Below are 16,150 nucleotides of genomic sequence, written 5' to 3'. Positions count from 1 at the left end.
TATTTCATTTTCAATTTGTGAATTTCTGAAATGAATAATGTTTCTATATAAAGGGTGACCCTCCCTCGGGTCCATGGAGAACGACTGGTAATGTATATTATATAACATTAAATAAACCCGATCGGATTAGGAGAGCCATTATAAAACAAAAATAAACAATTTGGTCTGTAGATTAATTGAGTTTTCGTCGACACACAGTGCTCCAGGAGCACTATAACTTTGTTGCTGGCAGTCAGGGCTTAGTGGTGTGTTGGTATCAATCTGTGGAGTGAAGGGGCAGGTGGTTTTACCCAGAGATGGAACCGAGACTGTGGGACAATCTATAAAAAGGAAAAATCTATTTTTTATTTCTCGCGAAGTTGGACTAGATAGGGTTTTTTTGTATCTTTCACACCTTTTGTCAAACCCCTTGCTGTCTACTGAAGATAGCAGACAAAATAATTAGCATTAATTGGTTTTCTCAAATTTCCTGAATTAAAACCAATAAAATTATCATTTGGTGTGAGGGGAGGTGTATGTGTAGGTGGGTTGTGACCAAAGAAAGTTTATTTTGATATTTCATACCTTTTAAACAAACTTTTTTGGCAACCTCTAAGGGCTGTTCTATCTTTAAAAGCTTACTATTAGGGATGCCCACTGTCAATACAGTTTCCACTAGAACGATTTTTCATTTACTGTGTGCGTGCACTCACACACGTATTGTCTATGGAGAAACTGATCGATACAAGAAATCCCAGGCCTGTTAAATGGCGTACATACTTGTTTTGATCCAAATGTAGGCCTATATCAGGGTGTTTCAAGAAATTTCTGATTCCACCAGAAAACATTAACCAAACTTTTTCCTGTTTGGTAAGTAAATAGAGAGGACCTTCCTTCATGAAGAGATCAACTTTTTTTAATGAAATATTTAATGAGATGAGAACTACAACAGGTTGAAGTGACACCATTCCGTGCATCAGGTGTTCAAACGCAATTATCTCCGAATTTGGAGTGAATCAGACAAGCAAACTTACATACTCATAAAATTTAACTATTTTTGAAGACAAAATGTGTAGGATGTTAAGAAATTTAAGAATGTTTAAGCCTACCGCGGCCCATCTCAAATCATGCACTTCCCCGTGCACCCCTCACTACCATGTCCATTTCATATGCTATCCATCATGGCTTCCATGCACACACCGTGTATTGCTCAATGTAGTAAAGATAACCTTTGAGTTGGAGCAAATTTCTCAAAATTGGTAGTGATTAATGTTACCAAACTTATGCCATTATGAAATATAATAATTTTTGAAGATAAAATGTGCTGACCATGTTTAAGACTACCGCTTTTCATTTGAAATAATGCACTTATTGTTCATCTCCTCTATGGAGATATTTTCCATGGCGGCCATCTATGATCATGCTTGAGGTTTCACCAAACAAACCATGGGTTTTGAGATCTTATATTTTTTGTTGTATGTCAACAAAATCGATTAAATTTTCAGGATGATCTTATTTCCATGTTGTTATAAGCAAATATAACGTTCCAGATAAGCTAGTTAATAAATACATTAAGAAAAAGTACCTTAAAGTTTCTGTTAGTATTCCTTTTTGACTTTAACTTTTTAAAATGTTCTAGCAGCCCTATATAAAACCGTGACACTCGAAAGGCCATATCTCTGGAATGAAACGTCCGATTAAGATTATTTAAACGCCAAAATGTTTCTTTCATCAATTCCCAGCCAATAAGTTAGGTCTGAATCAATTTAAAAGTACTTCAATTTTTAGTGGACATGCCTATTACTATCTACTCAAAATAGCAAGAAATAAAATTGAAAAGACACATTATACTATCTCTTTAAATTCTCAAATGAGGTCAGATCAAAAAAGTTTATTTTAGTATTTGTCAACCTTTTGTCAGCTTTGTTTTTAAAGAAACCCCTACATGCTTTCTATGAAGGCTGTAAAAGGGTGTTCTATTTCAAATGCTTGCTATCTACTGAAAACAGCTATAAATTGGTAATTTCATACATTCTATCAGGAAATGCATTTTGTATAACGCAGACTATGATAGGCCTACCCTTAATAACACCATGAGTACGGGTATGGGTCCCAGGCCATGGGTACGGGTACGGGTCCCATGCCACGGGTACGGGTACGGGTACGGGTCCCTAGCAATGAGTACGGGTACGGGTACGAACCCAAAATAGGGTGTGAGTACGGGTACGGCTCCGGGTACGGGTATGGGTAGCTATGGGTGCGGAAATTCAGACTCGAGTAAGGGTACGGGTACAGGTCCCTGTGTAGGTACGGGCCATAGGTACGGGTACGGAAATTGGGACTCAAATACTTGTATGGGTCCCATTATGGGTGTGGATATAAACAAAGCTATTGTTATTAGTGTAAACTTTAATTTATTGGCAATACCTTGCTGTAAATACACTATTTGATGTCATTTATACCACAACAAATAAATAAAATTACATTCCGCTTTAAAAAAAATTGAGAAATTTATAATGTCATAATCATATACAACATACAATTTAAGTTCAGTGTTATGTATGCAATGCGTTGCTAAAACATGTGTATGTGCTATGAAGTACTCTCATTTACAGAAAATTGTAGAACTGGTTTTGCGAAATTAACGCGGCTGTGTACTCTAGACATTGTTTCTTTGGCGAAATTGAGTTTTTTTGATATGTTTGTACTTTGTTATGTTTTTTATAAATACAAGGAATGAAAATCCAGATTTGTAAACTCCAACTGCAATATTTAAGGATTTTATTTCACTATTCCACTCGTGTTTGAAATTTAAAAGGAAAGAAAATCTTTGTTGTACCAGCAGGATACATGCGCGCAACAATGCATCGCGTTGCGTATCGCGCAATTTGGTAACGCACAAATACGCTACGCATACGTGACGCTTATATGCATGCGCGGCGCATCTTATGGAAACACCACGGAAGCACTGATTTCACAAAAACCTAGCGGTCAAATGGCTCCGTTTTAGCTGATAAAATGTGGGTTTTTTCAAGTTCTTTTCCCCGATTTAAATATCAAGTTATGAATGGATTTCGCTCAAACTTCTCAAGGGGCTGTGGATTTACCCGATGTTCATGTAATATAAGGTAGAAAAACGAAAACTGACGAATTCTCCTGTAAGATTCGATGAAAGTGCAAAATGTGACCATTTGAAACTTCAACGGCCATTATTTCAATGTTCATTTTCTCGGTAAAATGACGGTTTAGGTACACGATAACTCAATAAATACAGCATTTATAGGTAAGCAAATATGATCATCGTAAAAAGCATGATCGACTCAAGAAACGGTTTTCTCATTTTTTTATATTTTGGTCTATTTCCGATTTTAGGCATCATTTTGTGCAAATAGGTGTTTGTGAATTTTAAAAAGTTCAATTTGATGCCTTATATGGTCAATATCTCAAAAAATAAGGCCAATATCAAAAATAATAAAAACCGTTTTTGGAATGGAGCCTCAAGATTGAGCTAAAACAAAATAAAATATTTTGGAAAGAGTGTTTTTTGTTATGATGTACCTAACAAATATTGCCAAAAACTCACTTTTTGTGATTTTCTTCATAATTGTTGTTTTTACCCCAAATCTGTATTTATATTAAGATTTATTGATGTCTTGCCTTTATAAAAATTTATACTTTTATATATCTTGCGCGAATAATTACAAAGTTATTGCACTTTTACTACATGCATGTCTGAGAGTACACAGCCTCCTTAAACAAGTACAAAAAGAGATGCAATATTAGTGGTCTTTGGGAATCTTGATTTGCAGGTGGTTCATTTCATCATCTTAAATTACAAAAAAAATCCTGTTTTGCCAAATGAAAAAAAAAACCGAAACCTAATTCTTTAGTTGGAACCAGCTGACAATAAAAATCTACTTTTTGTAATTGGGAATCTCTGGAAAAAAGTGGTAAAAGGGGACAAAACACAGAATTGTACTTATTTTCTTGCAGTTATAAAATTCAAATATCTGCACAAGGTTAGGCATTTAGATTCTTGTGTTCAGGCTAACCTATTACTCTTGATTTTACTATTTTATGTTAATTTTGAATATTAAACTGGTTATAAAATAAAATATAAAATAGCGTTAAAACTTGTATGGATGTATAGATTGATATTAGTACAAGACTTTATACTTAATTGTCACAATAAAACGCATGTTTTTAGCCATTATAAGGAAGTAATTCGCCAATTAAAATTTGGCTTATATTGCCAGTTATTCCATCTTATGGATTAGGATTGAGCTATATTTTATTTGGCAAAAAAAGATAACATTTAATCCTCCCGAAATAGTACTATATTTTTCTAGATTCGGGACCTACAGTCTGTGCACATAGAAGTACAAAGTAAATAGACCTCGGAAACTGGAGGTATGTGAATAATTATTTTAGTGCAATGCGTGTGTAAATGCTTCTTTGACGCGCCAACTGCTGCGCGATTTGTACTTGCTGAGCGCACCACGCTCTTTACTCGTCGCGGTTTTTTTAACACGCAGTGCGTGTGACGCAAAGCATCGACCCCCGATGCCACAGATTTGGTTTGTACTTCTATGTGGACAGACTGTAGCCGTACATCGTTGGGGAAAATCTCGTCAGAATGTACTTTGGACCTAAATCACGGGAACAGATCAAAATTAAACGCACGCAAAATTCACAATGGCTGCCCTGTTTATTTATATATTCGGAAGCAATTTATTCCCGGGTTTTGTGTATTCCTGATGATAGTTCTTTTTAAATCAGATTGATCTCCGACGTATATCACTTGATTGAGATATATTACATATTTCCATACCATAATTATGCTTTATAAAATTTATTTAGATTATTAACCTGGATAAAATAAAAACATGCATTGGTTCACGTTCCTCCTTGTAGAGCTACATGCACTGTTTTGTTCTATTGTGTTCAAGGGAGCGATTGCGTGAGTATTTGCAATCTTATTATAAACACAACAATATTTTGACCTTGTAAACAATTGTCAATACAAATTGTTAATTAGTCAGTAAGACTGGTACTTAATAACATCGTAATATCTTGAAATGGTCTTATGAACAACTGTTCCATACTTGAGGACAGATTCTCAGATACATGCCATGTTAATTGCAATTTGAATTTTGCTGACATCTGATTGGTTGACAATCCAAGCGCAAGATGATGTATGTATCAATGAGAACAATTCTGTGGTCGGCCATGGTGACACTTATGATCTCGTGGCCGCAAATAGTGGAATCTGCGTGTACGAAAATAAATGACTGCAAGTGTAAGTTGGACAATGGTAAAATAATCGACTTATCAAAGATTGGAAATCAGGGAGGAAGTACACCCGCGTAAGTTTTTAAACATTAGAGAGAGCGTGCGATTTCCAAACGTATACGTATCATACGCCTGTGTAATCTATTCAAAATCACTCCCATAAGACGGGATTTTGAATAGATGCACGTACGTATGATACGCACGTTTGGAAATCCCAAGCTCTCTAAATATCAATTTCATTACACCCTTAAGTCAGGTTTCTCCTTTTACTCTAAGGCATAGGGCGAGAAGTATATCGCGTTTTTGGCAGGTTTGTATGGTCTAATAACCATCAGATGACTGACATGTGAAATAGTCACTGCAATTTGATTACTTCCCCTATGATTGGCCATTCAATACATTTCTGTGATACACCATAGTCTTTTCAAAATATAATCTGTGTACAGACAGATCACTGTGTGGGTATCATTATAATAGAGGCGTGTCCAAATACTGTATAAGTTCAGACCCCTTCAAATATGAAGATATACTGAAGACCCTATGTTTAGAGAGAAAGGTCTGATCCCTTTGGAGACGATGTTAAACACTGAATTCACTCTGTATTATCAAACAACGCCACTGAGCATGTATGACTAAAAATTGCTCTATTCCGTGTAACTGCCAGTGCAACACTGACTCATCTCTACTTTTGTGTTGTTCTCATAGCATTTGTACGTATAGGTTATTTATGTTTTACTGGTCTGAAAATGGACATTGTCCAGCTGATTGCCACTAAGCCCATTATTTTGATTCAAGACTGTATCCACCTGAAGTCACATACTGTATGTTTACTGCCCCGGTTATGCTTCAGCATGTTGATTTTAATATTTTGGCCCCTACCTGTATAAACTTTGACATTGCATAGTGCAGTTATTCTGCACAGCAAACATGATTCGACCTTTGCGGTACTTAAACCTGGTTAACAGGAAATTACTCCAGCAAAATCAAGCGATAAAGTCTAGCCCATCCTCCACATTGAATGATGGACTGTACTTATGCCCAAATATGGCACTTGCCAATCAATAATAAATAAGCACTTATCCTCTTGTCCTCTTGTCCAAAAATCACTGGGGACAACCATTTTGAGCTATGTACTTATCCCCTGGACAAGCACTATTTGGATTCTTTGCACTCAAAAACATGACATATATATTTTGGGGACAACCAAAATGTTTTGAGGACAAGCAGAATTCATGCTTTAGTTGTCCTTGGGACAACCTCCATATTTTCCTTATTTCGGACACTGCTTGAAATCCCCTGGCTCGCTCCACTGACCAAAGTTATGGACAGATATGGGTGTTGTTTTTGCTGTTATTTGTTACTTACATATCAGGGAGGTACGAACATTTGCAGATGCCCCACCTACTCAGTCTTTAGCCTACATGTAATATATACATTATTCTTGATTGACATCATGTACAAAAAATATCCGTCAAGTGGTTTAGCTTTAATGCCATTCGGCCTAGAGAGCGCTCCACAAGTGAGTGATAGTCACTAAAAGTTGCATTCGATTTACACAGGGAGTTTTTCACACAACTAGGCAATGTCCTATACCTATAACATACACTGTTTGTAGAGGCCACGCGTCAATGGTGAGAGCACTGTGTATTGTGTATAGGAAAATGAACAGTAACTGCAGTATGTGATATCTCGAAAACTGCGAAATCTACACACCTGACACTTTCATTTAAAGCATAAATATGATCACAGTCATACCCAAGTTTACATTTTATCAAATTTGCTGCTGGAACTTTCGTAAAGTTACGCAAAGTTATGTTGTCACCGTCGAAAATTGAAAACAATAATTGTTGCGCAAAATATTTTTTCTACATTATGTATGGATTTCCGTCATATTTCAGATTTCCCTACACGGCAGCAGATCAATTTGGAGTATGGGAGTTTTCCTTCAACGGATGTTACAGCTACTCGGATGAATACTGCCCTAGTGGTGTAATGGTAAGGCTTCAAATTTAGTGAAACTAACAAACACATGTCGTAACACTGACGAGTCAAGAGATGGAAAGAACGTTGAGTTATTATTATTTTTGTTGCTGTTGTTGCTGGTATTTTTTGTTTTGTTTTGTTCTTGTTTGTTTTTGTTCCTTTTCTCTGTGTTCTTTTTTATTTATTTTACTTATTCTTCTTTTCATTTTCTATCATTTTTATATTGATTTATTTCTCTCTTGGTTTTAGGTTTAAAGCTACTCTAAATTTGTAAAACATCAGCAACATTAATGTATGATTTCGGTCAAATTTTGATTTTGTTATTTCTTATCAAAATTATTACATAATATTAGTAACAAATGCCAAGGAAGTTTTCTTATCATTTTAGCCGAAGTAATGAGATAAAATGAAATAAGCACTACTATATGGCTTTAATAGTATTTTAGTACACCATTTATTCGAGAAAATTGAGGGCATCGCTGTGGAACAAATCAATTTTTAAGTTCGATAGCAAAATTATCTGTCTTACTTCCCTAATATGACAATGTAGTCGACTTAAGACAACGAGTGTTATGGACATTCTTTAAAGCCTTCCATGGCATTCTCATACAAATACATACAGGAAGTGTGTGTAGGGTCAGTGCGAATCAAATGGATATACAATACCGTCTTCATTACTTTTATCATTACTTCTTTACATACATTATTTCATAATACTTTCATTGTGTTTCTAGGCATGTCAAAGGCCAACTTCCCTTACAAGTCCTGGTTTTGCTATTGGTACACCAGACACAGCTGATTATAATATTGATGGTACCCTAGTGAGATTTGGCGCCGTTCAGGATGGTCAACAAAGGTGCATAATTTACACATTATTAAATGTTTAAAAACAGATTACTTAAAGGCCCATTCAGTGATTTGCTCATCCGGACGATCGTAAAAATCATCAAACTTCATATGTTGGTACCTTTGTTGTTGTCATAGATGTGCTAACATGAGTGGTTCAGCCGGAGGCCGCGTATTTAAGACAAAATAAGACATTTTACACGAATCTGTAATTTAGATACTGACAGTATCTAAATTAGCTGCATGTATTTGAATGGGGCTTCAACTTCGTCAGTACTGCTGTTTTCTTCGTATTTTGCCAAATTTGTCATTTCAAAAATACCAAATGACAATTTGAATGACTTATCCTTCACTTTTAAGCAATTTATAAACAATTTTAATTATTTTTACAATTGCGCTGAGATCACTGAATGGGTCTTTAATTCAACTTACCGTCCAAGACAGATATACAAGTTCAATTATTAATATGTGAACAAATTAAAATTGTTTATAAATTGCCTATAGAAGTGAAAGATAAGTCATTTATATTGTCATTAGGTGTTTTTTAAATTAACAATCTGGCACAAAACGAGGAAAACAGCAGTATTGTCGAAGACGAAGCCCCATGCGTGAGCAGGGGTGCTTACTTCTCTTCAACATTATTTGGTAGATTATTGCATATGTGTCTAATTCATCTTAGCCCGATATAGAAGTGCAAAGTGGCAGGTTACTGGTTAGCCCTACCATTCGGTACTTGTAGCTGCAATATTCAAGTGTTCAAAAGCACCAAATGATATAACGTATAGAATTCCATGTACAAGCATTTATGCCTCAAAATGAGAGGGGTTGACGAAAGGAGGAAACTCGAAAGGCAGACACACTCCGCAAAAGCATTATTTGGTGTTATAGCAACTAGCCTATATTACTGACACAGGCGGCTGTACAAACAAAGATATGTGGTAATGTTTTTGTGGAAGGTGTCTGTCTTTCGTTTCATTCGTCATAAAAAACTCATTATGAGCATTATAGGCTTGTCGATTGTTGATTCTACGGTATTGGTAGTATCACGTGACAGTATAAACGTGGATGCTGGATGCTCTGGAGTAGTTTCCCATGTAGGATGCCGTTTATTATTCCGTAGATGGTACAGGTGGACATTCTTGCATATATTATATTATATTATATTATATTATATTATATTATATTATATTATATTATATTATATTATATTATATTATATTATATTACAGCCTGTCTCAAAAAAAATTGTGCAAGTGAAAAGCACCCTCTATGGCAATTAGAAAATACCGTTGTGACATGATGCTTACATCAACGTCAAGGGCGCAGTCTTAGCTCTTAAATGCCGTTTGTTCTGTTCAATTTGCTTGTTTTAATCTCGAGATATGTTTAATTAACAACGAAAGTGTAAAATCACAACTACAGTTTTTATTCCTAGGGCTCTTTGATTTCTTCAAATATTTTTTTATAATGATAGAGTGAATCCCCTGGCCCTCTATAATTACGCACAAAAGATCGCCTCCTCTTAACTAAAGAACTGCAGTGTACTTCTTATTGTTAATTACATTGATATTATGGGCGATTAGTCAAGAAACCCAATAATCGCCTTTGTGTTTCTATAGATCTTGCGGATCCTGAGTTAGGGGTAATAATGTACCAAAACGGAAATGGCACCCTTATCAACTATTGGGATATCCTTTATAGAACCCATAACATTCCTCTTGTGTGTCAGCTTTATTTATATGAATATTTCAGTACAAACAACGCTAGGTCATATTGTTTATCTACTATAGGTATGCTGAAGTAAAGTTAATATGTGATGAATCCGTTGCACCAGAACACTCATCAGTGGTTACCCTCGGAGAAGTAAACTATGATTGGGTCTATGTAAGTGGATTTTTTTTGTAGACATATGCATGCTATAATAATAATAATAATTATTATTATTATTATTATTATTATTATTATTATTATTATTATTATTATTATTATTATTATTATTATTATTATACAATAAATTAAACTGTTCAGCAAGCATAAAACATACAATATTGCAAATACTGTTACCATTACCTACAAATTTTGATACAAAAAATAAAAACACACAATATATTACTGTAAAATTAATGTAGCAAAAATCATACATCAGGTCCAGACTAACTATCTAAAGATATAAATTGCACGTTCAATTTTTGAGATTTCTTTTTGGCAATATTTTTGTGTAAAATTTTGTAAAATGACGGCCCAATTGAAGCCATTCGTGGACAAGTTTTCACTGTTATTGTATACATTATTTATCTATAAATTTGGCAAACTGAATGCCCAATTGAAGCCATTTGGTGGGCGATTTTGACACTATTGGGTTAGATCTTATACTTCCCTTATTGTTTTTGACTATGGGCTTATCTAACCATATTTTTCTTTTTTCCATTACATTTACATATTTATCGCAAACAGCATTACGAGCTTACAAGCAAGTGTTGTTGTCCTAATGGTTGTGGTGGTGGAGGTGGAGGTGGCGGACTTAGTTTTGGCTCCATCTTATGTATCCTGTAAGTGTTGTTACTATTGTTGAATAAGTGGCCCAATATTGAAGGGGCAAATTCAGTTGCGTAGGAGGGCAAAGGAAAATTCCCAAATTCAGCCCGATCAGCCCAAAATAAAGTGTAAAATACAAAATGTTTGCGCGCTACGCGAGCACATTGTAAAGATAGAGCCCTTTCTGTCCTGATAATGGACGAAAATAGTGTAAAATACCAAATAGTCTCAATAAAGCTCGAAGACATACAGTATGATGCAACTGTAATTTTTTTCGTCTGTGCCCTCGAAATTTTATTTTGCCCTCTCCCTGACCAAAAAAGCTGGCTACGCCCCTGGGCAAATTTCTCGATGCCCCCTTTGTGCCGCTCTTGAGCAACTGGGGGAATGATCCCAAGATTTAGGGGGAAATGGCCCGATGGCTTTTTTTATGGAGAGGATGATAATAATAATAAATTATTATTATCATTATTATTATTATTATTATTATTATTATTATTATTATTATTATTATTATTATTATTATTATTATTATTATTATTATTTTATTTTAGTATAATTATTATTATCCTCTCCATTTTGTTATCTTTTTATCCAGATTTTCTGTACTTGTCGTGGTATACTTTGTTGGAGGTGTGCTCTTCATGAAGTTTGGTCGCGGAGCGGAGGGTAAAGAGGTCATTCCTAATGTTAACATATGGATTCAAATGCCAGCACTTATCAAGGTGAGTGGGTATATTAGATGCTCTCCACAATCCCGACAAAAGAACACAACTAATTAACGTTTGTTTAGTCTTGTTCAAGACGCTCTCTTATAATCTTTAGCACTGCCCGAATACTCTTCCTGGCCGAGAAAAGAAATTTTACATTGCAAAGGGGGAACTCAAAATGTTGCTCATTTCAACACCAAATTCGATCGTTTGTATTGCCTCATTAAATGACTGAGTAAGCCTTGTGCTGAGACTATGTATCTTTAAGATATAAGTTTTTCATCTACTTTGATTTCCACATTCAATTTATGTCGTTTCTTTACTTTTGCAGGATGGTACCATGTTTGTGGTCAGTTTTGTGAAACCAGGAGCTGGAAAATCTGGATATGACACCGATATATAACAACTCGAGAAGGACTCGACAGAGGTCTAATCAAGTCTTTGTTATCGAGAGGGTGACAGGCGAAATGTCTAAATATTTTCATTTCCGTCATTATCTAACAACTTCTATAACGGCCTTTCGGGCCTCAAAAATTAAACGTGGGACGTATGTTGCCCAATTGAGTGCACCCAAATTTAACCTTTATTGTATTTGTACATTGTTCTTTCCCTAACCTCAACTATAAATCCCAATCAAATTCTAGGTGAAACTACAGCGCCATGGGAAGTTTATTCCAAAATTATATGAAATGTAAAAAGGCTGTTTGGCTAATTCCACATAGGCTAAGCTAGATCGCTTAATAAAAGAGCGTTTTAAAAATCTTGCAAATTGACTTACATAGACAATTTGCGAATTTGCGACAGATTTAACACCATCTGCTTCTTCAAGAGCAACCTTGGTTAATCTCTTATAGTCGTTTTATTAAGCCAGGGTTGGTATGCATCAATGTTTACATACGTTTTCCTTCTTTTTTAAGTTTTATTGATAATAATTTTAATAATCTGTTTTAGATATTACCAAAGAGCCTTTTACATCTATGATGATTATATAACAGGCTACCCATCAAAAACTTTGGCTATGGCAGGGCCACTGAGAGTTGGCCCGAGCCCGGAGGTAGATGAAAGTTTAGGTTCGATAGAGAAATAAGATTATATCTAAGTTAAGGTCAGAACCAAGTGAATATGGAAGGTTAGAATTAGGGTTCCATGGCCTTGTCGTTTGAGTTGAAATTGGTATCTGCGGATTTGTAAATAACTACTGTATTACTATATATTATTTGCTGACATAATCGGGACCTTAATGCATTGTAACGTTTGGACGGGTTGTACATTCAAATACTAATATCGTAGTGTGCGCCAGCATCCACAACTCGAAATATTAGACGTATGCCTATCCTCTATGACACGATATAGAGGACGGTAAAACCAAAAATTCGTTTTATTCTCGAAGTACATGAAGGGTCGGACTTTACTACTGTTTACAAAAAAACACATTTCTATAAGAACATGTTCAACTAATCATGATTGATCCGGGGCTGTATGGCACATTCCCGTAGAAGTTTCCTGATGAAACTCCCTCCTGCGGTAATTGGTGTGAAGTATCAGCTCAGGCGCTCTCTCCAGAGTATGTATTTGCTGTGGTGTTCCGAACGCGATTTTGCCGCGATTTCCGATCTATTTTCCCCCAAGAGTACGTCATTCAAATACGTATTTTTTGATTGGTCCAATATAAAATCACGATATGAGCTAAGCTTCCGCATCACCATGATCATGGTCTTTACATAGAACTTAACACGTAGTTAAAAAAATATCTGTGATACGTTTTTGTTATTTCTGTTATGGATAAGCACCCACGGGCTCAACTTTACAAAATATATGGGCAAAGAGTTGGTATTTGTTATCCAACCACGCTATGTTATGGGGTAATTGGTAATAAAAGTCAATGTACTCGGCCGGGAATTACGTCTATATTCACGTCGTCACCCCATCTTGCACCTCGGATTTATATCTAACCATAATTGTGATGTGATCAAGCAAAATGAGTCGGATATCGGGAATATTGATATTGATAGCTCTTTATTTCTTGCTAATCATGCTAATTGGGTCACTTTGATAAAGCATTGTAGATATAATAAGTGTGAAATAATGTTGTATAAAATACAGATTTTCAACTCTGTCATATTTGTATATTTGCTGAATAAATGTATATTACGAGGACGTCTTTTGTTTATTCTTTTTCTAAAACATCTCTGACAATTTTTAGTCACGAAGAATTTGAACTATAGATGAGGGGATATATAGCGTCATGACCTTTAGAGTATAGGTTTTTATCGTTTCTAGCACGTACTCGTTGTTCCTGACAAACCTTCGGTAATGGAGCAGAAGCAACGGCTATACCTCTGATTGGCAACATTTTCCATCAAATCTCTGGAAATTAGTCCATCCAGAGAAAGGATCCACGAGTGCGGTACTGCGTTAGTAGCGCAGTCCACGTTCAGGAGGATTGCTGCGCTATCTCGCGGGTGTTAGGAACGACATAGGAACGACAGCAACCGGCTGTGAAGTGGACTAGTAAAAAAACATCACGCAGTGATTTATACTCGTAGTACGCTGCGCACAGGCACAACGCCTAGACTTTGATCCACAAGCGTCATCACACTTTACAGACTGTCCCTGACCACTACGGCCTCATATTATTCCATTAAACCAATAGACAACAACTTGGACTTGCAGCTAAGAAGCGCACACCCTTGACATTCCACAATTGACCTTCGTTTTGTTGTACTCAATGTTCCGGACGTGATGTATGTCCTGTTTCAAACTTGTCCTGCGAAGACCATATTGTTCAGCTAAGTCCACTGTAGACTTAAATTTATATATTCTTTGCGTATAAATCCTCGCAGAGATGAAAATTTCCAAAATGGTGCTGCTTTCACTCACTTTCTCCAGGGAATGGGTTTTTTTCTGCACTGTTCCCCTTTATATATTAACATGTGTTGTTTCATAAAACAGACTCCAGCAAGTCGACAGAAAAATATTATTCCCTTGGGGTGGATGAGCACTTACGGGTACGTACTCGCAATCTCCATCGTTATTACTGAATTATACAGCCTGTCTCAAAAAAAGTTGCGCAAGTGAAAAGCGCCCTCTTTGGCAAATAGAAAATACCGCTGTGACATGATGCTTACATCAACGTCAAGGGCGTTGTCTTAGCTCTCAAATGCCGTTTGTTCTGTTCAATTTGCTTGTTTTAATCGCGCGATATGTTTAGTTAACAACGAAAGGGTAAAATCACAATTGTGCCACTTTTACTAGGGAAGAGGGCTGTACATGTAAATCAATGATAACATCAAGTTTATCAAGAGTTCCTCCTTGAAATCAAAAGAATGCATTTATTACACAACAATACAAAATTATTTTTACTGTGTTACTGTTTTATCATGATACAGGTATAATGATCCCCTTTTCCCACTCAAAACAGATTAAAAGATAAATAAATATTTCGCATTCTGCGGTAAAATTAACTACATGTGCATGTCAATGATTTTATGGTAAAACTGTTCTCTTTGTCACACAAGGCATGTTAAAAGATAAACAAATATTGCACACTTATACTAGGTTAATGAACGCGTATTACTTGTTGGGAGAGAAATTAGACAAAATAATGTACACACGCTAATGTTGATGCGTCTTAGGCACGAACAATAACATCAGCTATCATTGATTTACATGTACAGCCCTCTTCCCTAGTAAAAGTGGCACAATTGTGATATTACCTCGAGATTAAAACAAGCAAATTGAGCAGAACAATCGGCATTTGAGAGCTAAGACTCCGCCCTTGACGTTGATGCAAACATCGTGTCATAACGGTGTTTTTTAATTGCCAAAGAGGGCGCTTTTCACTCTCACAATTTTTTTAGACAGGCTGTATTAATAGCACATTATTGGCTATGCACATGGCACATGGACTACCAACACATTTATTTACCACCACTCTCGTGATATAATCTGCCCCGAATCTTGCCCTTTTATACCAAAGCAGTAAAACTGGAAATTCCCCATCTATGATTAATTCTTTCTGCCACATTTATCTTATTACAGCTACAGGGACTTTATCCCACATCACGCAATACAGTGTTTACAGTGAGCCATATGGGGATTTCCAAGATATTAATAAATAATTACCAAGGGGCTTCCCCAATTTGTCATTTTACATGAACTCTTGCATGATTACTTGAAAGGGGGGTTCCATCCTTCATATCTCTCATGAAATGGCTTTAAATTGTGAACAAGTTAAATGATCAAATTAAATTACTCAGGGGACCTCACAATACCCATATTTGCTAATGATCTGAAGAATGAACATATAATTATTCAGCAGATATTTTTCGGATCTGACTTAAAGCCATACATTGTACCATACATAAGAAATACGTGTGCATTTTTTTTCCACAAAAGCTTTGATTTTTCCCAGGGTATGTAAGTTCATTAAACTACATTATAATGGTGTTCAAATCAGAATTTTGATTAAAAATATTTAGCGAAAATGATACAATATGGTTTTAAGGACGCGCACATGAAATGAAACACCCCAATCCTAATCCTTTAGTTGGACCTAACTGGCAATAAAATCAAATTCTAATACTTGGCAACTTTTTTGGGAAAAGGGGAAAATGGTAGTAATTCTGCATACATTTAGGGCAAGACTTAGTAAGTTAAGGTTATATTACCAAGGTTTAGGCTCTATGGTCAACCATATCTAAATTTCATGACCTTTGATCGGGTCTTTGATCGTTCATACATCAGTATCAATCTATAATCTTATGTAACATAGTCTTTCGTGTCGTTCTGATAACACAGGAAAC

The sequence above is a fragment of the Amphiura filiformis genome, chromosome 4 (genome assembly GCF_039555335.1).
Source record: "Amphiura filiformis chromosome 4, Afil_fr2py, whole genome shotgun sequence".
NCBI lineage: Eukaryota > Metazoa > Echinodermata > Ophiuroidea > Amphilepidida > Amphiuridae > Amphiura > Amphiura filiformis.
Note: the sequence above shows the minus strand (reverse complement) of the source record.